The sequence below is a fragment of the Ambystoma mexicanum genome, chromosome 4q (genome assembly GCF_040938575.1).
Source record: "Ambystoma mexicanum isolate Mex_15411 chromosome 4q, UKY_AmexF1_1, whole genome shotgun sequence".
NCBI classification, from domain to species: Eukaryota; Metazoa; Chordata; class Amphibia; order Caudata; family Ambystomatidae; genus Ambystoma; species Ambystoma mexicanum.
This window is the reverse complement of record NC_090928.1, coordinates 796,104,443-796,124,428: the sequence shown is the minus strand read 5'-3', so window position 1 is coordinate 796,124,428 and position 19,986 is coordinate 796,104,443. Positions and strand designations below refer to the sequence as shown.

The window sequence follows — 19,986 nt, the reverse complement described above, 5'->3', positions numbered from 1 at the left end:
CTTCTGCAGGATGGTTGTCTCTGGTACGGCCTTGTCAACAGGTTGCAGCACGGTCACGGTTCTGCATTTACAGCCACTAGGTGCACATAGGAAGAACTTCAATCTTAGCATATCTCTCTCCGTGCAGCCACAGCAAGGCAGTGTTTGGGAACACAGGACCCTCTTAGAACTTGCAGGTGAAATCTGTTTTCCTCATGTCCCAGCGTGCTTTAAGTGATCACACTTCTTCATAGACTGCCAGCCTCATGCTCTTCTCCTTCTGCTACTACTGCCAGCCTTCCAGCTCCTGCTCCATCTATCTGCCCTCCCCTGGCCACCTGTGAAGAGACTTTAGGCAGGGTTTTAGTGAAGGATCTGCAGGATTCTTCACAGTAGAAATAGTGAGGCATTTATCAAATCCTTTTAAGTTACTAAAATGGCATCTTATGAAAAACCTTGTCCGCCTCACATTTCTGACCCCTCACACGTCCCAAACAGTCCCAAGTAAGTAGTAAAGTTTTGATGCTTTTGTCCATTAGCTCTAGACATCCGGGCTGGATGCTCAGAGGAGACTCAATATCAAGGAAGGCAGTGTGTCCCATAATCCTTGGGGATCCAATCACAATGTCCGAGATGACTTCCACACAGGGTGCAGGCAGGGTCCCGGCTGCTGTATCTGGGTTTTGTCATTACACTTCTGACACCATGTTTGGGGAGGTCGAGTAATGATACAAATGCGGCAAAGGAATTGCACAGCCAAGCTTATGTTTGAAGACATTCTCATGGGGTAGGTAAAACGGAATTGCCCCAAAATATCACATAAAAAATGCCAAATGCGCTTCTACAGCGCATTCGGCAAGAGCAAAAACAACGAATGGCATTATACCGAACATGGGTTGCGGAGGTGTCCCCCGCTCTCCATGTTCGGTATAACGCAATTTGTTTTTTTTATGGCTTTCTAATGAGCGTCACTCACTTGAGAAATCACACAGATTGATGTTCCAGACCGAAGCGCAGATCATTTTGCCAGTGCCACAGAAAGGAAAGGGATCCATTTTCCTCCCTGGATGGAGCACAAGTCTGGCAGCCACCAGCCGACCCCCTGTCATTTACTGTAGGCCGTTTGACTGAAGAACCAAACAATCGAAGAAACACGGAGCGTCTACGCGCCATGGAAATAGTAAATATATGTGGTTGTGCGACCTTGAGCTTTTTATGTTTGCTATTTTGGGATAAAAGTCATGCGTGCAATGTTCATAAATTGTAAACATGAAGGTATTGATAGTTTTCGTTTTTTTGAAGCATTTTGCCTCTGCGTATGTTCGGCTGCGTCATTTTAACATAGATCCAGGTAAAACGACTATAGCGTTTAGGCGAAATTACTATAAACCAAAAAAGGAATGGCAATGTAAAACATGTCAGGGATGGGCCCATACAAAGTGCGGGGATTAAAATGTTCCCAGCCTCGAATGCGATGGTTAGCTCAAAAATAATCCAAACCTCTTCCTTGTCCCTCCTGTGATGCCCTAAGCTATCCAAAATAAAAGTTCCAATGAGAGTTTCAAAACAATTTTAAGCAGTCCTGTTAGCCCCCATACTAACCCTAGACTACACAAATCCAAATTCAAATTTCCAACCAACAGAAAGATATCTAACTATCACTTATATGTCCAGCCCTATATGAACACAAATCCAAAATAGAACAAGCTCTCAACCTCCTTTTCGTGGGAGTATTCACAACACAGATTGCTATTGCTCAGGTTTCCAGTTTCTCCTGACCATGATTGTCTCACAAGTTCCAGGTTTCTCCTGGCCTTCTTTCACCAACTCGCTCTATCACAGTGCACAGGTTTCCCCTGATGCCCTTTCTATCAATTCTTGTTGCTGTCACAAGTCACAGATAATTCCTTCAAGCATTCTCCACTGTCCTTTCTCCAGTTTTCGTCACATGTGGTTCAGTTCGATCCAACTGAACTCAGACTGCAAGCAGACACATTCAATAAGGCTTTCCTCCGCTATCCTGTAGATTCCATCGTTTTTGACTCAATCTCAAACCACAATTCCTTTCTCCCCAGAGGGTTCTTCATCTGATCTCAGGGTTGTAGTACCTGGATTCTCACGCTTTTCCTGGTAAGCAGTTCTCCAGGGCTTTTTTAAAATCAGGCAGCACTCTCCCTTCCAGGCAGGAAGCCGCCGTAGGTAAGTCCACCCGAACCAAGACACCAAATGGCTTCCTGAAGCCTCTTTTATACCCATGAGACTGTGAACATACCTCTAAGCTGGCTTCATTTATATCCCTTACTGAATAAATATTTGTTCTCAGACATTGGTTAATCAGTTATGGATCACTTGAGCTGGCAGGTGTTAGCTTATTACCCTTGGGTGAGACTTTTAAAACAGTGCCATCTTGACACTGTTCTGCAGCTCCTTTCAGCTCTGTGCTCGAGCAAAGTGCATACCTGAGTGGGCTCAGCTTTTGGCACTGCTTGGGAGTTAAGAAAGCTGCTTGCACCGCTCAGGTTAAACCATGCCTCTCGTTCGGTTTCACGTTGATTCGCCGACTTGGTGAGCAACACCCGCTCCATGATCCACAAGACTGCAAATCCCTGGTGGTAGTTGGGATCTGTAGTTCTCCTTATTCCTCATGTTTTGTGCATTGGTATGCAGGTACTACGCTTTGCGGGGATAACACAGCCCAGGGAATCGGGATCATTCCACCCTCTGGCGCCCACACCAGGCAATGGTTGGGACACCACAGTACCCTGTGACTGATTTTCCAAAACAGAGGATGATGAGCGCCTCTGACTCACTTCAACGTTTAAAAGGGAGCAGCAGAATACTCTAGGTTCGCATAAATCCCTGTTACTATGAACTTTCCATTACTCTAGGAGGTACAAACTGCAAGAAGAACAAATGTTACTGCAAGCACCCTTTAGACAGTTCCTGGGAAACTAAGATAAAGTAAGATAAAGTTAACAATTTAGTCGCAGTGCACACACCATGGACACGTGGGGCTCTCAGAAACCTAGCAAAGGACTTACTATGAAGATTTTCGGAGGTGCTGGAGACGATCCAATGCCATAATCCATCATGGGAAAATATAAACAATCTTATATGAGCAATACTATCAGACAAGGTTACACTGCGCCTCACTGTAAGTGGCTGGACAGCGGCTGACCCTTGGGTAGAAACAGAACTGACTCCTACATGAGATGCCTTGTTAGCCAGGTTTTTACCACATAATAGACTGGGAAACAAATGATAGCAAGCAGAACAAGGGGGAATCCCGCTGAGATTATCTACACAGACTTGAGTGGTGTTTACACAACATTCTGGTATATCAAAGAAAATGAACACTACCAAAAAAAGCCACAGCAAATACCTTTGTTGGGAAGTTTTTGGCTCTGTAAAAACAGATGAAAATGGTATACATATGATGGCAAACAAAAGCTCTGCCATAACTGGTTAGAGTTGGAAACCAATTCCTGGCACAGAAGAAAGAAATGCAAACAATAAGCTCATGACTTTGCAGCTGCAAAACCTCCGAAGGAAGACTTTCTAGGGATCAGGAAGGGGGGGTTGAGGTGGAGGGGATGGGGTGGGGTGGAGAGGTTTGGCAGCAGGGAAGCCGGACTGGGAAAGGGAAGAGGTCGCAGGGACCTCATATTTAAATATGAAAGGGAAAGTATTGATACAGAACTATCAGAAGACAGGTGTAAGGCACCCCATCACGTATACATTTTGAAATGTGATAAGTCACAGGAAATGTTAATGTCTCAATAGACCCCAACAACCTTTTCAGTCCCCATTCCCAAATCTATGCCATTCTCAAATCCAGATGCAGCAGCCTCTATGCCAGATGATACTACACCCAGTGCCCGAAATAAAGACCACCAATGAGACTGCTTGAGAAATGATAACCTTGTCATGCTGTTTCCTGGGGTGGCCGGTCCTCTCTATCCCAACCTCTTGAGTACGGCGTACCTCAGGGCTCAGTGCTTGGTCCTTTCCTTTTCTCACTCTATACCGCCCTCATTGCCCCTGTTATCTCCTCCTTTGGCATTTCCCACCATTTCTATGCTGACGACACTCAACTCTTCCTTTCTTTCTCTCCCTTCTCATCCGACCTCCACCTGAAACTCTCTTCCCGCCTTACTGCTTCCCGCTTTCTCTCCCTCAACACTGACAAGACTGAAGTCATCTTTTTCCCCTCCAACTCTCTTCCCCCTCCTTTCCCTCCCCCTTTCATTCATTTCCCTCCCACTAATCTCCCTATCTCTCTCCACGCCCGTAACTTAGGCTTCCACTTTTACTCCTCACTCTCTTTCTCCCACCATCTCTCTCTCACTTCTAGTGCATGTCGCTACCACCTCTTCAATATTTGCAAAATTCGCCCTTCTCTCACCTTTCAAGCTACTAAACTTCTAATCTCCTCTCTCGCCTCTTCTACTGCTCCTCCTTACTCTTTGGCCTACCAACTTCTCATCTCGATCCTCTCAAGTCTATCGACCACTCTGCTATCCGTACCCTTTGTCTCCTTACCTCCCGCGACTATCTCAGCTTCCCTCTCCTCCCTTGGATGGCTTCCATTTCACGCTCAACTTAAATTTCACTTCCTCTGCCTTGTCTTCAAATCTCTCCATGGACTCGCTCCCCCCTACCTCTCCTCCCTCCTCTCTTTCTACACTCCCTCCCGCTCCCTTCGTTCAGCTGATCAGTTCCTTTTGACTGTGCCTCCGTCCCTTTGTGCCCCCTCCAGTTTCCGCTCCTTCCTGCTCCCTACCGCTCTCAATTCGTTCTATTCCTACTTTCTCCTCATTTCGCTCCTCCCTTAAATCTCTCCTTCTCCACCCCCCGCCTTGAAACTTCCTCCCTTTCCTGCTCCCCCTCCTTTCTTTCTCCTTCCCTTGATTCCCTCCCTCCACTCCCTACCACCCCTCTCTCACCCTCTCCCCACTCTCCTCCTCCTCCTCCCCTCCTCTCCTCTCCCTCACATTCCCACTGCTTTTCTCTCCCTATTCCCTCAAGTTTAATTGCTCTTCTTACTGGTTTATTAATTGATTGATTCATACTGTAATTTGCTTCTACCGTTATACTGTTATGTTCTTTGTATCAAGTTGTTCAATTGTGCAGCGCTTTGGCGTAAAGAGCTATATAAACTAATAAATACAAATAAATACATATAAACCCAAATACCTGCTATTCAAGGAGGTCCCTATGTGCAACATGTCACAGAAGGACAGAGACTTTCCCATGTCTCACAGGCATTGGAGCTAGTAAGATTGAAGCTTAGCTATGTATGCAAATGAGACTGGGCAGATGTTTGGAACATGCATGATATGCACTGGTTAAGTAAAGGCTGCATAGCAAACCGGGAGCTTAGCAATCTGGGTGACAATATGAAGTGGCAACATTGTCAATTCTCTTCAAACACAAACCTATAATAACAAGGAGTGGCACTGCCAAAATGCTCTGTAAACGCACAGGGTAAGCATTTTGGGGATTGTGAGGGCTTTTAAAAAAACTAATCTTACCCACTACCATTACAAAGCCAGGCAATTTGGCATTGACAATTCTGGTTTTCAATGTATTTACTTTGCAGTTCTTGAAACTGATCTAGAACTTTCTTAGTTATTTCTAAGAATTCTACTTCTTTACTCCAAGACGGCTTGCCATATCCTAACTCGGTTTATCTTTTCAAATGTCTTTTTACCAATTACATGCATTAAATAGTTTTGAATGAACCGAAACCCCCTTTTGTAAAGAATATGAACTTAATCAAGCTAGAAAAATCATAGGTCACCTTTGAGTGTGACTAGTTGCTCCCTGGATTGGCACCTACTGATGCCATTCTCAGCTCTCCAACCAAGTAGGTCAGCAGGATCCTCACAAATTGGGGAGTCGGCAATGTGATCTGCGCAGAAAATAGAAAATACTTTTTAATTGAAAAAATCTCAAAACACAGCTACATTTCTTCAATGTATTTTTTCATTGGGAAAATGTATTCACTGATCAATGTATAGGCTAATTAATATGTCAAACATAAGAGTCCATTAAAGGAGCTATTTTTGCTTAAATGCTCTTTGATCAAAAAATAATCTTGTTTATAGGCAGTTTGGTCAAGAAATAACAGGCATGAAAGCACCAAGACAGGAAAAGGATATGAGGATCATCCACAGGATGATAGCATAGAAACAATCTATAACTTAGCTAAGGCCCTCAACATTATTCCAAACTGATCCCGAGGTTTACAAATCACAGAGTGGCACAGTCAGGTCTGGGACACATGTCAGCTATTGCCCCTTCTTGGCTTCAGGTATTCAGTATGTTCCTGTGGCTAGAACCATTAAGAGGGAAAAGCAGAAGACAAACGAAAAACCCTGAGCATGTACAAGATCAAGGGCATATTTCTGAGACCAAAGTCCTGAGGAATCTGGTTGAGACCAATGAAGTGGGGAGAGTTAGGACAATCTTCCCATTGTCCCTGGCTGCTTTATATTTTACACGAGGATCGCGTCATCTTCGTTTGCTACTTATATATCATTTTGGTGCACTACTCATACGGATGTATAAACATATACATAAAAGGAGAGAAAAGTATAAATAAACACATACATCATGCAATGTTCTACTTAGTCTATATACCACAACCAAGCAGTACAAAAAGACATAAGATGAAAGTGCCCCTGAATGCCCATGTGAGAACTGTACATTGCATCACCAAGCAGTCCTATATGCTTCAAGGCACCCAAGTGGACCAACAACAAGCACCATCTAGATGCACAATGCCAAACACCACTGATACCTTGGGTCACAATGCTGAATAAAATGCAGAGCAAGCAACATCACAGCTGGGCTTGCCATCAGGCAACTGGAGCTCTCCTGGAGAAGTGACACTACGCGGGAATAAAACAATCTACTAAGTGAATTTGGTCCTATGGAGAATGCACAACAAGAGTGGTAAAGGCGATTGAGTATGAGGCTCTGAAGCAAGAGTTTATCACTTCAAAAGGCGATGAAGTCTTCATGCACATCTACCTGGCATTGTCATGTCTCCATTACCCTGAAGATCTCCTACGTAGACAGGAGGGAACACAGGTTACCAACAGGTCCATGGCACTGCCATGGGTTCGGCGGTGGCACCATCTTTAGCCAATCTTTATGTTGATTTTGTGGAGCACATGAGTATCTACAGCGAACAGAATGTTTTCAGAGAATGTATCTTGTTGTGGCGTAGGTACATTGATGATGTATTGTTAATATGGCACGGCGATGAAACCACCTTACATTCTTTTTTTTCATTGGTTGAATGGGATTAACCCTTTTTTGAAGTTCACTATGAACTTCGATAGGGAACATGTAGATTTTCTCGATCTGACCATTTATTCTAAACCGTGCAACAATGTATTGGGATTGAAACCTTTTCACAAGAGCACGGACAGGAATTCTCTTCTCAGATATGACAGTTTTCACCCCAAGGCCCTGAGGGATAATCTCCCTTTCGGTCAATTTCTCCGACTAAAGCGGAACAGCAGTGAGAAAGAAAGGTTTGAGTCGGAAGCTTTAGACTTGAGTCATAATCTGATTCAACGTGGGTATCACACGAAAATTGTGAGGAGATCGCTGAAAAGGGCCTCCAATAACCATCGGGAAGCCTTGCTTGAATACAGACCGAAAACCAGCTCTTCTAAGTCAGACCCTCTAGTTTTCGTGAGCACCTTTAATCATCTTTCCAATCAGGTGGTCAAGATTGTTAAAAGACACTGGCACCTGTTAGCGCACGCTAAGATACCAGTGTCGACTCCACGATGCGCATTTAGAAGGGGTCGCAATGTTAAGGAGATGGTGTGTAGAAATGATATCAGTAATAAGCTTGACAAACAAGTCACCATCACTCAACAGTGGGGGTTACCTAAACTGAGGGGACATGCCCCGTGTGGCATGTGTGCGTGCTGTTCTCTGACTAGACGTACCACCGAGGTGGATATTGGACTTCCCAGACTCTGGGAGCAACGAGGCTTCACGAATTGCAATTCGAGTTTTGTAATATATGCCATTTGGTGCCCTTGCCGTAAAATGTACATCGGTAAAACCGAGCGAAAAATTAAAGTTCGTATCAGCGAACACAAGAGCTGCATCAGACTCAAGAATTTAACAGCTCCGATGGTAGGGCACTTTATAATGCGGAACCATAATTGTGAGGACCTTAGATGGACCATATTAAAGAAGATTATGATTACTAACAACGCTGCTATGGATAAACAGACTTTATCAAAGGAAGAGACTAAACTTATTTTTTTGAGTAAAAGCCATGTGGTGGGCTTAAATGAGGCGATAGATTGGAATTTTTAATCCAGAGCACTATCCCTGATTTCGATACAGCCCGGTATTCATGATAGTGGCTCGGTTGCCCTCATTGATAGTTACCATCTTTGATACATGTTATAGTCTTCCGGGATCGATGGGACTGGTTATGTTTATACCCTACAATGCACTGTAGGAGTTTTCTTATGTACACAATTGTATCCAACACAGGTTGGTGCTTTTTCTCTCTCTGTCATCTATGTACTATTTTGTCTCTGCCTTCGCTAGTCTCATCTCCTTGATACTCACGGGTCTTTTATTCACATAATCGAGGCGTATGGTAATTTCGATCAGCGGTATCTTACTGGCCGAATAGCTGCTCGTGCCTCCTTTGAACCTACTGGGGGCGTTTCGTGTCGGTCCGGCTCACGTTACGTGCAAGTCACGCGTGCGTCACATGACCATACGGGGAGGTCTTTTGAATCGGATCCTCCGGGCCGGACTGGTGGATACGGCGGCCAATTGGATCGATGCGGCCACCCTGGATGTCCGTTGGAAGTTAGTCATTGAGGTATGATCGGCTACATGGATAATTCCCTTTGGAACTTCGCTGTATCAGTATGAGACTCCCGCACGAAGGCGGAGTTTATGTGTTTATTGATTTTTTTGTCATCTAACAGCCATTGTGGTTAGAGGAGTTTTAGGGACAGCTCCCTTTGTTATTCCTCCTCCTGTACCAGAGTGTACCCATGGTTATCGGGTTCGGCTCACGTTACGTGCAAGTCACGCGTGCGTCCCATGACCACACGGGGAGGTCTTTTTAAATCGGATCCCTCGGGCCGGACTGGTGGATACGGCGGCCAATTGGATCGATGCGGCCACCCTGGATGTCCGTTGGAAGTCAGTCATTGAGGTACGAGCGGCTATAGGGATAATTCCCTTTGGGACTCCGCTGTATGAGTATGAGATTTCCGCACAAACACGGAATTTATGTTTCTATTGATTTTTTTGTTATCTAACAGCCATTGTGGTTAGAGGAGTTTTAGGGATAGCTTCCTCTGTTATTTCCCCCCCCTGAACCAGATTGTCTCGCCCAAGGGCTGATACCATGTTATATCTCTTTTTCCACTTTGTAAGCCATATAGACTTGTAAACACTGGACACACGGTACATTCTCACAGTTTGCACTCGTGTAACCTGTCCCTCGTTTTAGACCTTTTAGTGGTGAGTGTATATATGGGACATAGGTCGAGTCCATGTGTGTATACATTCATGTTACACTGTATGTATTAGGTGTTTTAAGCAGATCTGTGTTTCTGGCATTCGCAACTTTATGGGACACTTGACAGATCAACCATGATTCCCTGGTCTATGTCTCTTTGTGAATCTCTTCTTTTTCTCTTTTTTGTCCCAGAATTCTATACTTTCATGGTTACGACTAACCTTGCTATCGTGGTTGACACTATTGTATTATAAGAGTTTTTCCATGACATGATCAAGACTCATTCAGAGATTGAATAGAGGCTGACCATCCTACAGAGGTGAGCTTGTTTTCCGTTGGGATACTTGTGCACGAAGGAAGTGCATTGTGTGTACCGACATTTCTGAGGGGGTTCTGTTTAATTTAGCTGCCCCCCAGTTATTATGCAACACATAAGATTGGTCTTGTTGACTTCCACGGATTCACATAGTGTTTGGCTTCTCAGTTTGTTTTTGTTTGTGTCCTTCGCTTCTGTGTTTACAGACAGGTATTAAGTTGCCATCACTTATGTATTGAACACAGGTTGAGGCTGGTCCTTCTAAAAAATTAGTGTCTGGACTCCAGGTGATCTCGTGGTGACGTGGTGTTCCCATTGGTGTGATGTTGTGAACCACCCTTGTTGGGTACTCCCATTACAAAACCACAGAATACGAAATGTAAGTGTCTTCATAATGATGACTTTCTCTGTGGGATCTTTCTTATCCCGTGGTGTCTGAGCTTTATGGACTTTTTCGGTAAACTCGAGTTTTCACCTTTCGGTGGGGTACTGTTTGGTTGAGGTCGAGTGTCTGAGAGGTACCACGAGGTGATGGTGATGGTGGATAGATTTTAGAGGCCCCATTTCATTATGGTGTCTTCTATTGATTTGTGGATTTTGGTCCGCTTTCTGTTTCCACTGTTGAAGAGAGTTGAGAGGTATTAATAACCTAATCTACGCCACGTTTATTGAAAATACGATGGCAGTAATGGTCAATCATATATTTTGAGCATTTTAGCCTGATTGACTTAGTGTTCTTTTGTTCACATTTAGGTGTACTCTGTTGGTGTATTCTACAAAAATCCTTCTTTTCTATGTACAATCCATCTGACTCCGCTGGACCATAGTGCCCCTGAAGAATTTCTGTCTACTGGATGATATACAGAAAGAAACATGTCGGGTTGGGGATGTTTTGTTATCTGTTAGCAAAATTAAAAATCAAATCCACCCGAGCCAAGAAAGTCCATAACAACATGGAATAGGCTCTTCGGTGTCATATTAATGGTTCGTACTACAAAGTGATTAGATGCGGTATAATGATGTTTTATATTTGAGATTTTACTGAGTATAATTTGTTTTATCATAGTACGGATTGCGGTTGATTTTTTGAATGATTAGTGTGTGTATGTGGTATGGTTGTAGTGTGGTTGGATGTGATTTATGGATGAGAATAGTGTATCAGATCAGTCCATTGATGAATTGGAGGGACTGTTCCACATGAAATATTGTTGATACTAGTGTTGATGTGTTTTTATTAAAATATGACTTTTTCTAGTGATTTATTTAATAAATGTTAATAAACTACAAATATTTAATTGATTGAGCGTCTTTTGGGTTGAATTTAATTGTTTCACCTCATAAGAATTGTTATACGACAGACGCATGTACCTTATGGTTGTTGTATGAACTCAGAATTTAGTATGAGTTTGTAGGTTTTGTAACTACACCAACAGCGGCCACCGGAACACTTTATTACTCTGACCTTTTATGTCAATTTTGCGCTTGTTTTTCCCAGGCCAGGTCACAGTAATTGGATATTCCTGGTATCCCCTGTTACTCCAGTCTTTGGAACACAGGTTACACCAAACTGAAGGGTTTTAGCTTACTCAGACGATACATTAGTGTGCAGAATCGCGCCGTGGTGCAATCTCATGTTAGAGGGGCTAAGGAATTCTGAGGGTAAAAGTTGTAGACATCCAAGCATGGAGTGATTGAGCATGTTAATGACGGCTGAAAGATCCAACAACATGAAGAGACCTAGATTTCTCTGACCAGAAGGAATTTAGTTTGAGATTGCCCAGATGAAGGTTAAGCAATAATCAGCACCTAGAAGATAAACATGTAAGGCTAGGACGACATATGCAGCGTGGCTATGCCAGCAGAATACATTGTAGATAATCTATTTGATCAAATATATGTTGAATGTACTTTTGAATATAACAAAAGGAATCAATTGTGTATTAGTTCTAATATGTCATTTGTTGATGACCGATTGTCAATGTAGGAATTAATGCAATGTCTTAATATTATATACATGTAAGAATGGGAGTTTTCTTTTACAATCTATCGGACTATAGTGATGAATGTTATCTAATGATTTATATGTGTTACATTAATAAACTTGCATTACTTGTGTATGATAAATTGTGCAGTAACTTGTTGTTGGACTAAATAGTTGTATTCTTTTACTCCCTTGCTCATTGGTTTCAATGTTACGGAGTTCAGGCCGTGAAGGGAGTTCATTCCTGAGTGTTCCTCATTAGAATGCATTTAGTAGTCTTTTTGAGGCCTTAGGAACATTATTTTCCACCACGATATACCAATATAGACATTGAAAAATAAGAACATAAATATGGCAGCCGAAACATGTTTTGCCTTTAGCTGTTACGCTCACCTGGTCTCTGCGGAGGTGTTGGGGCACGGTTGCAGCCCTCCCTGAACTTGAATCACCCCCTTCAGGCCTCTCCCTCAGTAGAAAAGCTGTGAGAGGTGGTACGTGGTGATACTGCTCCTGCGTTGAGATAAGAGTGTGTGAGTGCGCAAATCTGTGATTGTTGTACCTCTCGTACCCTTCACGCCAAAGTACGGTTTCTGTTAGCATACACCGGCCCATAAAGCTCACCTGTGAATTATGGAAGATAAGCTCTCCGTCCTGCTACTTATGGCAGGGACGCATCGAATGGGATCTAGTTCCTTCACTGATCCCTGATAAGGATTAGTCCAGTCCAGCTGCGACTATGCTTCTCCTTATGATTGGTAAGTGTTTCTTGAGCTCTTGTAATGCTGTTCATTCTGTTTAATGTCTTTATATGTTGGTCCTATTTATGCCCGCAATAATATCTCTCTTCTGTTTTCTTCCCTTAGATGGAAATGCGGCCTCAATGCAGCTGTGAGACGCGGCCGGATGGAAGATGCTACCACAATGTTCGACAGCAGGTAAGTGATGGTTTAAGGAAAAGTGTGAAGTATGGCGAAGCACAACCTTAAACTGACAGTTTTTTCAATGTCTAATCCTGTCTTCTGTTTTTCCTTGCAGGTGCTGCTGTCGATGATGGAGCGGGTCATGCTGTGGTGCCAAGATGAAGATTTCAGCGTTCCGGAAAGTGTAAAGATGAATGCTTGGTTCGCTGAAGAAATGTACAGGTAAGAACAGCTTCCCCCAGTTGGTAAGTATGCTGGCAGGAAGCATGATGTCCAGGAAGCAGGATCTTCAAAGGTAAGTCTGACCTCAGGCGACAGTGAGCGTTACGCTGCTTGCAAGTGCAGAATAACGCGAAGCGTCTGTCTTGAGGATCGGGGCAGATTATATAGCTGAGATCATGGGAACGCTCATTAGGGCCGGCTTGCCAGCCACACCCTGCCACTCCTAGAGAGAGAGCACGTGCGAAGGCAATCCATTAGCAGCCACACCCAAGAATACATTTGGGGCTGCTTAATGGATAGAATGTTCAAGGTTAATGCATCTGAAGTGCTATGTCCATAATAAAAAGTTTTTTGGTGTTAAATGGATGTTCTTGTTTACTTTTGTTCATGAGCCTGGTGCCAAAGGCGCCAGGACAGTGTTCCCCAAGGTCTCCTGTGCATGCGACCCCTGCATACCTGTGCCCCTGAATTCATGACCATGACATTAGCGATGATTAGGTCTTGGAATTGTAAAAGGGTCCCAATTGGGAAATTAACGCAAAATATAACACAATATAACACAAAATGTGAATGGCTGGGATAAAATTACAGTTACATAAAAGTTTGATCAAACCAGAACTACATGGGGAAATTATGCTCGATTATCTAAAAGACAATAGCTTACCACAGGGCGTAATAGTTGGATCTGCGTGATTTTTTCGTCGTGGAAAATCTGCGACAGAAAAGTTTGCATGAGAAATTTGCGAACCACAAAAGGTTCGCAAATTTCCCATGTGAACACGCATTTAAAACCCCTACAAACCCACACCCCCACCCACACCCACAACACACGCCGACCCACACCCCTAACATACCCAAACCCTACTTACCTTTCCTTCACGCTGTGTCCCTGCGGCGCCAGTTCCCTTTCACTTCCGTGATCAGGAACTGGTGCCGCAGGGTCCTTTTCTTTCTTTTCTTTTTCAGAAGCAGCCCCCGCTCACTATATTGTAAAGTATACTGAGCGGGGTGTTACGGGGACACCCTCGCAGCCCCCCTTGTTATTTTTTTGGGGGGGTTTCTCGTGGGGTTTGGGGGTGTCACCCGCAACACCCCACTCACTATACTGTATAGCATAGTGAGAAGGATATTGCGAGGGACACCACCGCAGCCCCAAGTCCGACCCCACCAACACACCTAAACACACACCACGAAAAGTTCAGACTTTTGGTAGTCCGAACTTTGCGTGGGGTTTGTTTTAGGTCTTTTGGTGGGGTTGGGCTTTTTTATACAGTAAAAATGTACAATACCGTAATAGTTCACAATGAACAAATAATGTTCATGAATAATGAGTCCTTCAAAATAAAGTGAATAGTTACAACCAAAGAGGTTACTCATAAAACAGAAATAGACTTGGTTAAACTAGAAGACATTAAAAAAGTGAGACCCATAGAAACGTACACATTAAAGTTAGATGAACTAAATAAAGAAATGGGGGAATTAAAATTACCAGTGAGCGAATTAAGAGAATCAAAAAAGATCTTGTTGCATTTTCATAATTTGTTCAAAGTACCAATTACGAATGACAAAATAGTAAAACAGAAACCAAATGAAAGGTGACTCATAATTCCCCTCACCCTCAAGTGAGGCTAAAAACCTGGATGTCATCTTCGACACCTCTCTCTCTAGCGCATATCGTTGACTTTGCCAGGAAGGCCCACTTTCAGCTTCACCTCCTCAGAGGCATTCTCCCTTTCCTCACCTTTCCCCAGAAACTCAATGTCCCCAGAGCTCTGGTTCTCGCCAGCTACTGCAATAGCCCCTTCCTCAATCTGCCTCTTTTCTACCTCCGCCCTGTTCAACTAATCCACCTCCGCCCTGTTCAACTAATCCAGAATAGGACCGCAACACTTACCCTTGACCTCAAGCCCAGAGATAACATCTCTTCAGCCCTAAAATGGTGGTTGCAAGGATCAAATTGAAGACCCTCTGCATCATCCACAAGGCTTTCCTGGGCCGGGGACCTCGCTAAATCTAACTTTTACTCCCTAAATACCTCCCTGCTAGAGTCCTTCGGTCCTCTAGCTCCAACTCGCTGCAGTTCAGACGTTTCTCCGAGCAGAGAGTGGGGGTTGATCTCTTTTTTCGGCAGGAGCCTCCTGATGGCACGGCCTCCCTGCCCCTCTCTGACTTGAGCTGGATCTCCTTAAGTTCCGGGAAGCATCGCAAGACCTTCACTTTCTCCTCCTCCTTCCCTCTCCCCATCCCCTGCTAGTCTCCTACTGCTGCGATTGGTTGCCTGTTCCCTTATGGGTTTTACTGGGTTCATGTCCTCCTTTGAACGGTCTTCCCATGCACCCATTCGTACCAGCACTTGCCCTCAGGCACCCTTCCCCGTCTAGCCTACTGAGGTTGATCCACCCCCTTCCTCGGACTAGCTGACCCCCTAACCCTGTTTCCCCTTTCAGTTGCCCTCCTAGTTTCCCCTCAGCACTTGCCCAGCCCCTGGGCCCACTCCCTCTTGCACTTCTCCCTCCTCACCCTCTCCCTATCCCATCCCTTCGTTCTGACATCCACCCTCCCCTGCACTTCTTGATACTGCACTTGCACGATCTGAATGTCACAAGGCCTAGTAGGACCATTATTGTTGTTTTCTCCTCTGTCCCCCCCAGCCCCCTTTTCCACCCCCCTTTTTTGTCTTGTGGCGCCTGGAAACGTTTTGCTGTATGGGCACCATACAAATGTTCAATAAATAAAATGTGATTCAAGAATAGTGTGGACAGTCAACAGTCCCATGGTATGTCAAGTGCTTAAGAGAGAGAAACAAGGTGCGTCATCGAGAGGTTAAATCAGCAAAAAGTATTGGAGCATCTATGATTTGATGGAACGAGGGGGGCACCTTTTGTGAAACAAATGAAGAGGGAGCCATATTTTGATGCGATTGGGATGACAGCCCAGGGAGGTGGCACAGATCTTCTCCATCAAGGTTATCGCCCAAATTTTGTACAGCCAGATCTGTTTTCCACCACTTGACTAGAGTAATCTGAGCTGCCAGTGGCTGATCAACGGCGCAATGCATCCTTTTAAGGGGTAAAAGGTTTCAATCATCTCTCCTAACAAAATCACTAGAGGATCTATTGGCAACTGTACCCCTCCTCCTTCTAAAATGTTTTGGCCTTCCCTCAAGTCCACCGAAGGTGTAAAAAGTTGCCACTGAGCCCACAGTTAATCCGACACTGAGGGGTGTTAGATAGGTTGATCTTATTAAGACGGTCAGATATATGTACCATCTAAACAAGATTCTGTGTGCATTCTCTTTATTTCTCACACAGCGGGATGCAGTGGCAGCTCTTGCAATATCTTTCCCCAGGTCTCCTCAGCTACATGTCATCCCAAGTCACTTTTCCATTGCAGCATGTAATGGAGCTTCAGAACAGGCTCTGATCGATCTAGTAGTTTGTAGAGTGGTAATTTTCTTTTTGAGACACCCCTGCCTTACAGTCAGTTTGAGTGCAGTGGGTGGACGTGTTCTGGTCCCGCATATCACAGGATTTGCAACCCTGTCTCTAAGTTGACAATAACTAAAACGTCAGCCTCCGCGATATTGAATGCAGTTTTGCACCCTTCAAATGTAAGTGGAATACTTCCACAATATAATTGTCCCAGGTGAGTTAGCCCAACTCTTTGCCATTCCCTAAAATCTCCTCCAGATAAACTGGGGGAGAAACATGGGTTTCCAAGAACTGGTGACAGGGCACCCACGCTTCTAGGTACTCCCGATAGCCTTACAGCACTAAGAAAGTGATACTGTTGTGGAGGGAAGGAGTGCACCCGCACCAGCTCTAAGAGCGCCACTAAGATGAGCCACCCAATGATCCCCGCCAGTGTCGTTCTTCCAATCCTGTATATGCAATAAATTGACCGCCAGAATATAACTGAGAGGATGGGAATACCCAAACCTCCATTTTATTTACTAGAGTGGAGGGCATGCATGCACACTTGCGGCCTTCAATTGGGTAATATAAATCTCATTATCTTTTGATGAAAAACACAGACAGAGGAGCGCAGGGTGACTTGGCCAGCATCTGATGAAGTCGTCAGGGGATGACATTCATTTTTATGGCTGTAGCACTACCCATCCAAGAGATCTGCTGGTTCTCCCATCGGTAAAGGGATCTTCACCCAAATTCTTGGCCTGATATAACTTTGTTAACTTGACACCCAAAAAGTCCAATTCACTAAATCGCTCTAGCTAAAAGGGAACATTTGATCCCAGTCATTCCATTTAGGGACTCAAACGTTCAATTCCATAGACTTTCCACAATTATTGGAAAACCTGAGGCTCACTCAAACTCCCTATGTTCTTCCATTAAGGCCGTGAGCATAGAATGGGTGTGTGACATCATTAAGATGTCATTGGCATATTAGCATACCTTGTGCTTACTGTGTTCAGTAAGGATATCTCTAATTCTTGGATTAGACCAAATTCAGGCAGCCAAATTTCCCATTAGTGAAGTAAAAATGAAGGGGGATAATGGGCAACCCACCCTGTCGTGTCCCCATGGAGGTCAGGCTATAATGTGAATAGTAACCGTTAATGCAGATCCTTGTTTTTGAGAATTTGAAACAGTCCATTACTCGGATGAGAAAGTTGGGTCAGAATCCACACTTCCTAAGCGTTGAGGAGATGTATCCCCAGTCTACACTATCGAAGGCCTTGTTGACTTCAAGCACAAGCAAGGTCATTGGGATTTTGTGCCTGATCTCCACGATATTCATAGCCTCCCTAATATTATCATGAGTACTCCAGTTGACGATGAATCCGGTCTGATCTGGGTGGATAAGGGAGGAGAGAGCCCCCATCAACTTAAAAGCCGGTACTTGTTAATAAATCTTGGCATATGTATTTAGGAGGGATATCGGGCAATGACGTGGCATCTGGGTTTAAGGATTAAAGACAGCAAAGATTCCCTCATGGATCCCAAAACCTCTTCAATCTCAAGAATGGAATTAAATAATGTCAGAAAGAGGGGTAAATAACTGGGCCTTAAATGTTTTATAAAAGACAGGTGATCTGGTTGCATTTTCACATGAAAAAGGTTTTGCAAGGGAGTGAGTGTTACGTTATGTTAACGTGATTTAAACCACACACACCTCTCATACTTTTAGGCGCAGTGGCGGATCTAAAAATAAAGAGGGGTAGGGAGATTTGTTAGTGGGATGAGAGGGATAGTGCAAGAGTTATTCTGCTGTTTAGAATTTCAGTTTAGAAAAAACTGTAACTGTGTTGGGTTTGCTTCTAGGAGGCATTTGTTTTTGGGTTTCTGGTGTGTGAGTCTTTATATACTTTTATTTGTGGGTGTGGCATAGGATTGGAATTTTGTAAACAATACTGTATTTAAGAACATTTTTCATTACAGTTCAACAGTTCCATGCACTCACATCAGGGACATAAAAGATCAACTATTTCAAGGAAATATCTCAATACAGTCCATATATAAAAATGTACCCACTATTGGATAAAATGCACAATGACATACATTAATCCCAGCAAGTGCCCTTCAGACAACCGCCTAACAATAGCAAAAGTGTATCACGGTCCTCCCCCTGTGACCTGAGCATGACACTCGCAGATACGGCCAGCTCGGTTGACTTTTAGACACTTACCTAATTTATTCATTTTATTTCCTTTCAGCACGCCGCTCCGGGTGGGTGACTGGACGCTGTATACTTTTAGCATTACATTGCTTTTAACACAGGGGCCTATTCATGCTGTATAATAACATGGTCCAGACGATAAGGAAAAGGTGGAAGACCCTACTGGAGGATGATGAGAGGGGTGAGGCATTGGACTCGTGGTACAATGTTTCTGAGGGGGGGTCACACCGTGTCCAGGCTCTATGAACAACTATTGGGAGTCAACAATAGGAGGGAATTACAAGTACGAGTGAAATGGAAGGAGGAATTTCAGAGACCTTTCACAGATGAGGAATGGCATAGAGCACTCAGATACCCGAAGGAAGTGTCTAGGAACGCTACGTTTAGACAGATGCAGCTCTAGCTACTCCACAGAGCATACCTGACGCCGAAGAGAATGTCGAGAATGGGGGCGATCAAAACCAGAGCTGCCCACGCTGCGCGGAGGAGTTGGCAGATATGGTACACATGTTCTGTTTATGCCCAAGGGTAATGAAGTTCTGGGACGATATTAGAGAGAGAGCACAGAAGGGAGTTATCCAGATGCAGGCATGGTCGCCAGCCTCCTATCTGTTGGGACTGTTCCAGAGGGGAGATAAGCAGAGAACGCACCTGGCAAAAATGAAAGACCTGATAGCAATACTGGCAAAACGCTGCATAGCGATGGCGTGGAATAAGAGCACGGGACCCTCGCTAGAGAGGTGGTGGGCGGATCTGATGAAATGGGTAACAGCTGAAACAGCAGTGTGGACAAGGGCGACGCAGAGAGGAGAAGGCGATGGTGGGGCCAAAATACTTGCGTGGAATGCACTCGTCCAGGCATTGCTTGGAAGAGATAGCGTTGGCAAATCAGACAGTCGGGCCGAGAACTAATGGACCACAGGTGAGGTGCCGATACCATGAATCAAGAGAAGTCGGGAGAGGGGAGGCCGGCCCACTTATATCAGAATGAAAGGCACGAGAAGTCGCAGGACTTGGTGCAGGGCGGCAAAGGGGGCCCTGCCGTGAATCAAGAAAGCAAGAGCAATAAGAACTCCACTAAAATGCCAGTAGTTGTGCTATTTATGTTGCTGGTTATATAGTTATTTGTAAAGTGTTGTGTTGAAAATGCAAATAAAAAGATTTTTTTAAAAAAGCATTCCTTTTAAAAATTGGACTTTTTCTTTTCCTTGTATTTGCCTTACTTACATGGCAGGAAGTTGCCTGGCTTCCCTTGCAGATATGCGTTGCGGTCTGTCTTCGCTGCTCGTTCCCCCTGAGTGGGAGGGACAGAGAATTTCCTGAACTCATTAAGAGCTCCCTGCCTCTACTCGGCTTCACCAGCAGGTACGTCCGGCTCGGCTGACTTTTATTAATTTTATTTCCT

At 44.3% G+C, this 19,986-nt stretch overlaps 1 protein-coding gene across 2 annotated transcripts in view; it reads right to left on the bottom strand.

Moving 5' to 3' along the window:
- Positions 1–19,986, bottom strand: part of ASB3 (ankyrin repeat and SOCS box containing 3) — a 1,206,585-nt gene that overhangs the window by 1,100,603 nt on the left and 85,996 nt on the right. For both annotated transcript variants that reach the window (XM_069608363.1, XM_069608362.1), the window contains exon 2: positions 5,783–5,893. The gene's annotated coding sequence lies outside the window, so the exon portion shown is untranslated. The remainder of the gene's footprint in view (positions 1–5,782; positions 5,894–19,986) is intronic.